This window comes from Oncorhynchus nerka, linkage group LG14 (genome assembly GCF_034236695.1).
Source record: "Oncorhynchus nerka isolate Pitt River linkage group LG14, Oner_Uvic_2.0, whole genome shotgun sequence".
Lineage (NCBI taxonomy): Eukaryota > Metazoa > Chordata > Actinopteri > Salmoniformes > Salmonidae > Oncorhynchus > Oncorhynchus nerka.
Window position 1 is genome coordinate 25346285 of NC_088409.1, and position 12772 is coordinate 25359056.

At 40.5% G+C, this 12772-nt stretch overlaps 1 pseudogene; it reads left to right on the forward strand.

Annotated features, from left to right (window-relative positions):
- Window positions 1–5810: 5810 nt before the first annotated feature.
- LOC135575190 (L-rhamnose-binding lectin CSL2-like) lies at window positions 5811–12338 on the forward strand (annotated as a pseudogene).
- Window positions 12339–12772: the final 434 nt, after the last annotated feature.

A 12772-nucleotide genomic window follows, 5' to 3' on the forward strand; every position in this document is an offset into this window, starting at 1 on the left:
CTGTGGTGGTTGGTCTGAATTAAACTAAGCAGCATAAAGACAAGACTTGGTCTTTTGTTCAGTATTATGGAACATGTCCTTACACACTAAATACTTGATTTGAATCCATAAATGATATTACACCAAGTAGGATTAAAACATTTGAAGGTCTTGGATACATGGTTTGTTTGGGGCAAACAAAACACGAGCAAGTCTTCATATTTTAATAACCTAAAAAACAATATACACTGCAGTTACTTAGTTTTGGCTTAAATCGACTTGAAAATAAGGCAAGACTTAAATGGCTGTCTAATGGTCAACAACCAACTTTTACTATTTTAATTTATTTAACCTTTATTTAGCAGGTAGGCAAGTTGAGAACAAGTTCTCATTTACAATTGCGACCTGGCCAAGATAAAGCAAAGCAGTTCGACACACAACGATACAACTTGTCAGAGCTTGAAGAATTTAAATAATGTGGAGGTTTCGTACAGTCAAAGTGTGCTGTTAGACCCAGGAAGGTTCACAGCTGTAATCACTGACAAAGGTGATTCTAACATGTATTGACTCAGGGGTTTGAATACTTATCTAAATGAGATATTTCTATTTCATTTTCAATACATTTGCAAAAAATGTATTTAATGTGTAGATGGGTGAGACTTATTTCGTCATCCATTTTGAATTCGGGCTGTAACACAAAGTGGAGTAAGTCGAGGTGTATGAATGCTTTCTGAAGGCACTCTACACACAGACCTGAGTTATTGTAGTATCTGTCACTACCTCACTGTCCAACCCAGCAGCATGAATATTTTCTTCTTCTGTTCAACTCTTTACATTGTCCATTAAGAATTGACCAGGACCTGGTGTCCAAAGAAGATGGTAGTCTACACGTACAAAAAAGCAGTCGGTGCTCATATTTACAGTAGTCAAAACTAAATTATAAACTGGGTGGTTCGAGCCCTGAAAGCTGATTGGCTGACAGCCATGGTATATCATGGTACATTTTTTACTGCTATAACTACATTGGTAATTAGTTTATAGTAAGACACCTCGGGAGTTTGATATATGGCCAATATACCACGGCTAAGGGCTGTGTTCAGGCGCTCTGTCGCACATAAGAACAGCCCTTAGCCGTGGTATATTGGCCATATACTACACCCCAGGCCTTATTGCTCAAATCTACAGTACCATTCAAAAGGTTGGACACATCTACTCAAGGGTATTTTTACTATTTTCAACATTGTAGAATAATAGTGAAATCAAAACTATGAAATAACACACATGGAATCATGTAGTAACCAAAAAAGTTTTACATTAAATATATTTTAGATTCTTCAAAAGTAGCCATCCTTTGCCTTGACAGTGTTGCACACTTGGGATTCTCTCAACCGGCTTCATCTGGAATGCTTTTCCAACAGTCTTCCCTCCACAAAACCTGGGGTATACCAACAAAGCCAAAACACAGGGATATTGGAGGGTAAATTATTCAATGTAAACAGGCAATAAACATCATTTCATGCATCTCCTTCAACTCACAAAAGGAAACGGTATACCAAGAACAGAGGCGGTGATATATCAACATTTTGTAACAGAGGACAATTACTGTGAAAGTGGGTGTTCATCTGAATCAGTGAAAGCTCTTCCCCTAAATCTCTTCTGATATCACCTGACTTATGTGAGGAGAATATTAACTTAACTGACTTGACTAGTTAAAGGTTCAAAAATAAAAAATGAGAGAAAGAGGGATTAGACGGAGATGTCATAAACGAGACCTGTAAGTATCGGATTCAACTGTTTCCATTGTTTTGGTCAGCTCCATTCATTGGGAGTTCAATTTGGCTTCCAATGCCGATATACTTCCTGGATAATCTTCAATTTGATGACTTCACTGTCTAATCTTTCTTAATATCATTCTAGCTGTGTAACCAGAAAGTTTGGGGACAACCCAAAGGCAAACATACAATCCGTTTTCCATTTGAATCATTGATTAATTTATTATGTAACTTAAATCAGGCAAAATGTGACTGATCCATGTTCAAATTGTATTGTAAAAAAACATTAAGAAATGAAGTCTTAATAGATTTCCCATCCACTGTGTCATTGTCTTGTCTGATCAGGGTCTTCCAGGAAATGTCCTTAATCTTGATGCTACCCATCCCGGATCCGGGATCGTGACTACAGGCTCAAGCTCATTACCATAACGCAAAATGCAAAAAATATTCTTAGAAATATTTAACCTCCACACATTAACAAGTCCAATAGCTCAAATGAAAGATAAACACCTTGTTCATCTACCCAGCAAGTCAGATTTCTAAAATGTTTTACGGCGAAAACATAGCACATATTTATATTAGACCACCACCGAAACAAAAGACAAGAGGCAGCCATTTTGTCCCAGAAAATATAACATTTAAAAGTAGGATATGCCATTTATATCCATAAATCTCTGTTTACAATGACAACATTTTCAAAAAATGCTACTGAAATGTCCGGAGAAATGATGATAGCTCCGACAGATAACGTCAGATAACAAGCAATAAACATGACTAAATATACATGTTCTACATATAGTTACAAACATACACTTCTTAATGCAACCGCTGTGTTACATTTATTTTTAACGTTACAGAATTCGTTCACTAGGCTATAATATGAGACGGCTCTCAGATATTAGCAGTATGTCTCCTCTACGTTTGGAGTCCACAGAAACCCAAAATAACCACATAAATATTCCCTTACCTTTGATGTTCTTCGATCAGAAGACGTAGAAGGAGTCATACTTACCCAATACATCGTTTGGTTTCAAGTTGTGTGTCTCTGTATTAGCATATGCTAACAGCTTCAGCTGAAATGCACCCAAAATGACTTCTGGTCCCGCACTCTTGCGCATCAAAACTTCAAAATGACATATTATATGTCGACTAAACTGGTCAAACTAAGTGCAGAATCAAGCTTTAGGATGTTTTAGACGTGTAAAACAATGATCAGCGTGAACAGACAAACCGACATCAATTGGTGTTTCTTGGAAAAAGAAAGCGCTCCAAATCAGCCGCGCGCAATAGAGTGCATGTATTTTCGCGTGACCCGAACGTTTTAGCCCGCCAAAAGACGAGGGCGTGCGAGATTCTCACAATGAACGCCCCATTTGAAAGCAGACATCGCGCTGAACACATACAAACTGTTCCCAGATCCGTAGCTGCTTGGGAAGGGTGGGGGCGATGAAGTCAAAGTTGACCAAATTTTTATCTTGACAAGAGAGAGTTTGGGAGAAAGGCTGCCCTGAGAGTTCTGCTTTACATACAGACATAATTTAAACAGTTTTAGAAACGTTAGAGTGTTTTCTATTCAATAATTATTATTATATGCATATATTAGCAATTTTGGAAAAAAAAAAAAAATCTGTTTACTATGGGCACGCATTTCCTCCAAAGGGGGCAGTATTCAGCCCTAGTCTTAAGGTGGAGGTGATTTTGACAGCAAATTAAAATCATTGATAAGGAAAAAAGGCATACATTGCAACCGATGAAAGCTACATTGCAGGTAGTTTGACCCCGGTGATGCGTTGGGCAGACCTCACCACCCTGACTCCAATGACTCCAATTTTGTTAGACTTCTTCTTCGCTTGTCCTGTACAGTTTATGATAATTGCAATAAATAATACTAAGTCCACCTTTTTAACATGTAGCATTTTACTATCCCTTGGTTGATGAGAAGCCTTCACTGGTCTTGGTGGCTCTACTACCATTGCTTATTCCCCACCACTCGTTCCTTCCAATTTTCTCAACACCTCTCAATGTGTTTACAATACCACGTTGGTGAAAATAGACCAAATTATTAGGGTGAGGCACATGGGCTACTAACAGCTTACTACACAACATACACTTAGTATTACTTTCTTAGCTACAATATAGATATCTCTCTGGTATCCTACAGTACATCATTTATGAAGCAGCATAAGACCTTTTTGGACTCACTTGTTGTGATTTGCTTGAACAGGAAAGTGGCGCGGCTGTCCTTGTGGACAAATTTTGTCATCAAAGAGAAAGATGACAGATTTACAATTCTGAGTTGAATGACCGTTCAAAATATATTTTCCCAGTTTGAGCTGTTTATTCCCGACTTCCCAGCTGCAACGCTTGCAGTTAGGCACTGTCACCAATTCCTTACAAACCACTCATTGTTGAATTTGCGATCTCCAAATTGTTGTGTGATGTTTATGTCCAATGGCCGATGAGCACCGATATGTTTTATCTATATTTCTCTTCATTATTTCACAATTAAGATTGTGAAAGTAAGATGTTGATATGATCAGTCCAATCAAAGATTGTGTACCGACTAACCAGTGCCCCCGCACACTGGCTGAAATGTTGGATGTCTACCCTTTCTAAGGACTTACGCTTGGCTATTGCGTAAGGACCCCATGAGTGACAGAACACTGAGCCAATCACGGCACAATACTCCTATCTTCTGCTGTCCAGCCCCACCACCACAGAAAGCACTGAGCTAGGCTGAAACTCCTGCATTTTTGACTTGCCTTACTCAAAAAAACGAGACCATGGCTGCATTCAACACTTAAAAGACATACCCTATCCCCCAGCCCTCAAACTAAGTGGGCAGTTCTGATGAGGTATCAAGACGTCTGACGAGTATACACTTGCAGGGCAAAGGGCGAGGGAGGAAGGAATGATTTTTAAATGGACCGCCTCTGCCCAGAAATTCATCAGCTGTTCATCCCGCAATGATTGGGTTTTCAGCCACCGGTAGCTACTTACATTTGTATGTTGACTCCATATTGACGTTGAGGTTAAGTTCAGGCTTAAGTTTAGGTTAAGTTTACAAACTGAATTATGGGGCTTTTCAGGCTCCGAAGTGAACATAATTGTACACTCGCAAACTCCATTAAAAAACGAGGGCTGAGGGGCTTGTGTTGCAAACTTCCCTTGCTTGGCGAATCATTTGGACCAAAGACAAACAAAGCAGCAGGGATTCCCCCAAGAGCCGAGGGCTGTCTACTTTGAGTTTGAACCACAGCCCATGTTTGTATGCAGCTTTATTATTAACTCAATATATATATATATATGTTTACATTGTTTCAAACTGACATGTGACACGTATTAATGCCAAAATAACATGCAAAACAGGCAAGCCCCCCCCCCCCCCAAAAAAAATATATTTATACATTTGTTGATAAGAATGTTGGTCTCAGAGCCCCACCTGTCCTGAATGACGGGTCGCCACTGCTCAACACACAGCTTCTTCTGCTCCGCAAACATAAACAAAAATAAGACCACTTCTTGTGACTCTCACCGACTCCACACTTTCTTCCAACACATTACAGATTTTCCTGGAGACAATGAACGGATTTCCCAAGTAGCATTCATCCAAAACCCTGACTAGGACCAAAAACGAGTCTAGTGGTTCCCTATTTTCCAACATAGCTTTACTTTTCTTGTTTACCTTTTTCTTCGCCACTGTAACCCACTCATTCTCACTTTCTGTACTATAAGCTTCACTCGACTCACTAGTAGTGTCAAACAAAACCCCAGGTTCCTCCATCTTCCGACAGTAATTCTCCCCGTTCATTGAACAATAAAAGGTTGCTAACCCTCTTTTAGGATTTGACAAATTAGGTAAATATTACCATACCAATAAAGTTTGATTGGTTGATTACGGGCCCAGTGATGTAAGCATGGTGTGTACAATTCTCCATCCGACCAAATTTGGGGCACCCAGCTCAATGCCGGGAGGCGGCCTGGTTCAAAACGAAGGCAATCAACGCTTACCGGGTTCACCCGGGGCGCAGGCCAGGGGCATTAATAGAATTCCCGAAAACCTAAATCGTCCCACGGCTGAATGTAATTGGGGACGTCTGCTATAGGATATATAATCATTAATACCTGAGCACGCTCCTTTCAGAGACGCAGGAGAAACAAGCCAGCTCAGGGTGAGATAAGCAAACAATACAAACAATTTGAAACAATCAAAGTGTACACGTGTAATTGGTCCAATAAAGAAACAACAAATGACATAGCAAATGTCGTAAATTATGTTAATCTATGGTAACTGGCGATTGTACTATTGAAATGAAAAAACAATATAATGCTGTCTTGTGATTCAATCACATGGTGTAGTCATCTATGTGAATATGGGAAGACCTGCGCATGAACACTTTGTTAAATTCAGTGCTTAATTGGTAGGTTCCGGAACAAAAAGTGAGCGCGAGAAGGGGGTGGTGACCTGGGGAATTCTGAGGTACCGGAACGCATGAAGGAGTATCACTTTTATAATAAAGCATTGTATGCATATCATCGCATTGCAGCCTGGTCTCAGACTATACGCAGTAAAAGTAAATGGAACACTCCGTTTAGAATGATTCAGTATGGTTACTTAAGACAAAAATGTAAGCATGGTGGTTGGTCAGGGTGGGTGTATAAGGCAAATGTAATTAATAATTTTTCAAGTACTGGCTACTTTTTAGCTACTTTGCAACTACTTAGCATGTTAGCTAACACATCCCCTAACCCTTTTAGTGAACCCTTTTAGCTAACCTTAACCCCTTAGCTCCTAAACGTAACGCCTAGCTAACGTTATCAAGCTATATGACGTCAGCTGCCTACCTCCTATCTAGAATTGTAACATTTGATTACTTTTGCAAATTTGTAACATAATAAGCATTTTAATTTGTAATGTTTCATACAAAATGGGTGATGGATGTTCTCAAATTAATTCATACCATATAAAATGTGATTTATCATACTAAATGGAGTGTTATGGATTTAAGTATAGAATAATACAAAATGTTCTGAGGACAGATTGTGCATGTGTATAGTTGCATAGAGTAGAACTACACACATGGGGTAACTTTTTTTGTAGCCTAGGGTCTGGGAAAAATGTGGCCTTTTATATAAATACATTGAATGCAATTCTGCATAATTTTACATGACTGACTTTGGCAGAATCTTTAATAGTGCACAAATGATCACAATGACAGGCTACTTTGACACTGACAAACTGACTCTGAGCTCAATAAAAACCACCTTGTCTTGAATCCATCAATAGCCTTGGCCTAGGTGTGTGGAGACGCATATATTGTAGGCTATAATATGAGGACGAAGTTAGTCTAGAGATGGTGTTTTGGCACAACATGTCAGACATCCCCGGCGAGAGTACTGCGCTTCATTCGGCAAGTCAGTGACACTGAAAATAGCTACCAGTGTCACTGACTCACCCAATGATGGGCAGTAATCTCACAGGAGATGTCTGACATGTTCCTGCCAAAAGACCATCTCTCTCCTTTTACATTGTACAACAATATTTGGAAGCTGATTAAATATATTTTGGTAGCCAACCTGTCTTTTCCTGTGATTGTATTTGAAATATTGGGAATGGCCTGTATGGAAGAATTGCCAATGAGGCAACTCGAATTAACTTTGATATATTTTTATTATAATATTCACATTGGGAAAAGTGAAGATAAAAAATGAAATTCTGGGAGAGGTACTGAGTCTGGCAAAAAAGGTTCCCAACGAATGTTTAAAACAGGAGGGTGCCAGCCGGCTAAAATTAAGCACTGGTTAATTAGATATAACTAAACTTTTTACTGAAACTGTATTACGTGACATAATCACAGGTAGATTGACACCCAGAGAAAATAAAACCCAACGATAACTAAAATGGGCTTCATGCTGTGGTGATTGTGTAACGGGAGGACGGCACCGTCACACAGTACATGTGGTTTGAGCTGGCCTGAGATTTTAGTTCTGTGTTGCCGAGTTGACTGCTAATCTGCTGTGCTTTGTGTTCCTGGTTGATGCTTTGTAAACAAGGATCTGTTCTTTGCAAGTATCAATAAATGTTAGGTGTATTTGTCCAGGTGACCATCTGTAACATCTTACTTGTTACTACTACAACTGAACCAGCTACTACCACACCTGTACCCAGCATCATGCTCCTTGTCAGACTGACTGCGTTCACCTGTGAGTATACTGACTGACTTGTAACAAAATATGTATTTGAGGGCGTTTAAAATATACATTCCAGTATTTTCCAGAAGTTTCTATTTCGGTTTGTATAGAAAGTAATTGAAGTCCAATATCAACAGTATGACCCAGGTCTAATATACAGCATCCTGTATTATCTGAGGACTAGGTGATGTCCCATGTCTGTCTATACGCAGTACCATACTATATACTGTACATTATTTATATACTTACTGTATATGCTGTACACTACTCTTCTGTAAAGAATTGCGATGAGACTGACCAAGGTTAGAAAAGCTGAACTAGCTGTGTGATGTGTTTCAGTGCTGGCTGCAGTTTGCTGTACACTACCAGCTGCAGGTACGTTGGTGATTGTGTGTGAGCGCATCATTTTCTTTTTACCAGGCAGTTATGCAACCTGTCACAGTGCTCTCGATGGTGCAACTGTAGAACCTTTTGAGGATCTGAGGACCCATGCCAAGTCTTTTTAGTCTGACTGTCTTGGTGTGCTTGGACCATGTTACATTGTTGGTGATGTGGATGCTAAGGAACTTGAAGTTCCTTAGTAATCCGTCTGGCCCTGCGGCCTTGTGAATGTTGACCTGTTTAAAGGCTTCACTCGCATCGGCTGTGGAGAGTGTGATCAGTCATCTGAATCAGCTGATGCTCTAATGCATGTTTCAGTGTTACTTTCCTCGACGCGAGCATAGAAGTAATTTAGCTCAACTGGTAGGCTTGTCACTGGGCAGTTCTTGGCTGTGCTTCCCTTTGTAGTCTGTAAACATTTGCAAGCCCTGCTACATCCGACGGGCGTCGGAGCCGGTGTAGTACGATTTGATCTTAGTTCTGTATTGACGCTTTGCATGTGATGTTTCGTCGGAGGGCATATCCGACAATCTCGCAGGTGAAGAAGCTGGATGTGGTGGTCCTGGATTGGTGGTACACGTGGTTTGCGTTTGTGAGGCCGGTTGGACATATTGCCAAATTCTCTAAAACGGCGTTGGCGGCTGCTTATAGTAGACAAATTAACATGAAATTCTGTGGCGACCGCTGTGGTAGACATTCATGCCAATTCCACGCTCCCTCAACTTGAGACATCTGTGGTATTGTCTTGTGACAACTGCCCATTTTATTGTTCCCAGTATAATGTGTACCTGTGTAATGAGCATACTGTTTAATCAGCTTCTTGATTTGACGCATCTGTCAGGTGGCTGGATTATCTTGGCAAAGGAGAAATGCTTACTAAAATGGATGTAAACAAATTTGTAAAACATTTAAGAGAAATAAGCTGTTTTGCATATGGAACACGTCTGGGATTTTTTATTTCTGCTCATGAAACATGGGACCAACACATTTGTTGCGTTTTTATTTTTTGTTCAGTGTATATGTGATTGTTTCTCACTCAGCGACGAGAGTGGTCACCTGTGACAATGGAGAAAACGTCCTGTTCCTGATCTGTGGTAAGAACACACACATTCTATCCTGATGGTCTCTCCATAGTGCTGTCTGTTTCTTTACATTGTTTTTCTTGCCCTGCTAGATTCTGGAGTGATCTTCATTGAGAGAGCTCTGTATGGAAGGACTGACGGAACCACCTGCAAAGAAGGACGACCTGCCAACCAGCCGACCAACACAGTGTTCACAGACGGGCACCCTGGAGGTCCTCTCACACAGGTACAGTCAGTATTTATTTGATAAAGACAGGCACCCTGGAGGTCCTCTCAGAGGTACACTCAGTCACACAGTGTTTATTTGATAAAGACAGGCTGGGATTCAGAGGCACTTTGTTGAAAAGCACATTGCAGTATCAACGTGCCTTTTTAAAGCCAATTTTCCTGATGTTCACAGTAAACACTGCAAATGTTTGCTTTAAATGTCAAGCGCTGCATGCTTGTTGACAACGCGTTTGATTAAATCCCAGCCATAGCTCATCTTACCTCCTGATATCCCCCAGGTGCAATGGGAAACAGGTGTGTGAAGTGAACACTGAAGTCTTCCGTACTTCTGACCCCTGTGTTGGAATCTACAAATACCTGGAAACCACCTACACCTGCCTCCCAGCAAGTCAGTCTGTTTCTATGTATAATAATACAAAATACTAAACCAGGCTAATGTCTGCTATGAAAATGTATGTCTTTTTTTATGTCTGCCCAGCAGTGGCCAGTGTGGTGTGTAATTCCTGTCTGTTTGTCTTGGCAGCACGCAGCATCACGTGTGAAGGCTCTGATGTTCAACTAGAATGTGGTAAGGCTCTGATGTTCAACTAGAATGTGGTAAGGCTCTGATGTTCAACTAGAATGTGGTAAGGCTCTGATGTTCAACTAGAATGTGGTAAGGCTCTGATGTTCAACTAGAATGTGGTAAGGCTCTGATGTTCAACTAGAATGTGGTAAGGCTCTGATGTTCAACTAGAATGTGGTAAGGCTCTGATGTTCAACTAGAATGTGGTAAGGCTCTGATGCTCTACTAGAAGGTGGTAAGGCTCTAATGTTCTAGAATGTGGTAAGCTTGTCAACACTCTGCTATACAATCTATTCTCCTCTCATATGATGATATATAAATTATATAATAGCATTGTAGAGCAGTATTATATACAGTTTATATTACCATCACTAGAACACACCAAAGACATCCAGTCTTACCTCTCCTCCTCATCTCCCTCAGATGAAGGAACGATCCAGATCTACAGTGCCAACTATGGCCGCCGTGACCAGCTAGTGTGTTCCTTTAATCGGCCCGCTAACCAACTAGCCAACACCAACTGCCTCAGCCAATCCATAACCACCAGTAAGGTGGCAGAGAGGTATTGTACCTGCAGTGTGTACTATTAGAAACGCATGACTGTAGTGTTACCCTGGACTGTAGAAACATGACTAGTGTTAACCTGGACTGTAGAAACATGACTAGTGTTAACCTGGACTGTAGAAACATGACTGTAGTGTTAACCTGGACTGTAGAAACATGACTGTAGTGTTAACCTGGACAGTAGAAACATGACGTTAGTGTTAACCTGGACTGTAGTGTTAACCTGGACTGTAGTGTTAACCTGGACTGTAGTGTTAACTCAAATCAAATCAAATTTCTTTATATAGCCCTTCGTACATCAGCTGATATCTCAAAGTGCTGTACAGAAACCCAGCCTAAAACCCCAAACAGCAAGCAATGCAGGTGTAGAAGCACGGTGGCTAGGAAAAACTCCCTAGAAAGACCAAAACTTTGGAAGAAACCTAGAGAGGAACCAGGCTATGTGGGGTGGCCAGTCCTCTTCTGGCTGTGCCGGGTGGAGATTATAACAGAACATGGCCAAGATGTTCAAATGTTCATAAATGACCAGCATGGTCAAATAATAATAATCACAGGCAGAACAGTTGAAACTGGAGCAGCAGCACGGCCAGGTGGACTGGGGACCCAACTCTGTCCCTTAGTCACTGTCACTAGCCAGCTACTCAGGGACGGTTGCCCTACGTACATAGTCATTGAACACTGGTCACTTTAATAATGATTACATACTATTTACATATCTACTGCTGTACAACATTTTTAACATTTAAAAAGGTTTCATTATTGTGTGCTTGTTGGACATTTACTGCATTGATTGATAGGAACATACGCATTTCTCTGCACCCGCCATACCATCTGCTAAACTGTGTATTACATTTTTACTTTATTTGATAGGACTCTTAATAATAGCGGTGATTCAACTTGACAGTTAGCCCAGTTGATTAGAGTACTGTCATCATTTGCAGGCCTAACAAAGAGCCTGAACACTAAGCTGATGAACAAGAGAACACCTCTTTTTCCCCCTCCTACCTTTAACCTGGACTGTAGTGTTAACCTGGACTGTAGAAACATGACTAGTGTGAACCTGTACCTGTCGTTGACACAGGTGTAATGGGATGAGCCAGTGTGACGTCCCGGCGTCCAACTCTCTGTATGGAGATCCCTGTGTAGGAACCTACAAGTACCTGGATGTGGCTTACACCTGTGGCTAAACGTGAGGCACGCATGCATACGGTCACACACACACACACACACACACACACACACACGACTGGGAAGTAGAACACTGGGGCTGACCGTTTTTGTCTTGCAGGAGATCTTCTCTGAGGAACATAGACCAGAGAGACCACTTGGATATCTTCCTCTTCATTGGGCGGATTTGTATTTCTTTCCTGTCTTCTCTCCTCTGAAGTCTCAATTGAGTGTAAAATTTATGTAAATTCAAAATGTGTAAATCCCATTGATTGTGTATTTCATCAGGCATAATTTGTGTGTGATAAAACTATAATGAGGCCCCTCTTGTGCTGCAACAATGCACTGTCAGGAGGAAGCATGGAGAAATTAAACATTAACCCCAAAAATAAACTATTCTTCAATTAACACTGACATAATACTTTGCATTTTGTGTACTAAAGTATTTCTTCAAAACAATGTTGATTTTCTGAACTGAGGTGGTTGGTCTGAATTAAACTAAGCAGCATAAAGACAAGACTTTGGGTAATTTGTTCAATATTATGAAACATGTCCTTACACACTAAATACTTTATTTGAATCCACAAATGATATTACACCAAGAAGGATTAAAACATTTGAAGGTCTTGGATACATGGTTTATGTTTCGGGCAAACAAAACCCGAGTACCAGTCTTCATATTTTCGAGCATGCTGGTGGCTGCATCATGTTGTGGGTATGCTTGTTATCGGCAAGAGGATAAAAATTCAAATGGAATAAGCTAAACACAGGCAAAATCCTAGAGGAAAACCTGATTTAGTCTGCTTCCAACAGACACTGGGAGGCAAATTCACCTTTCAGCA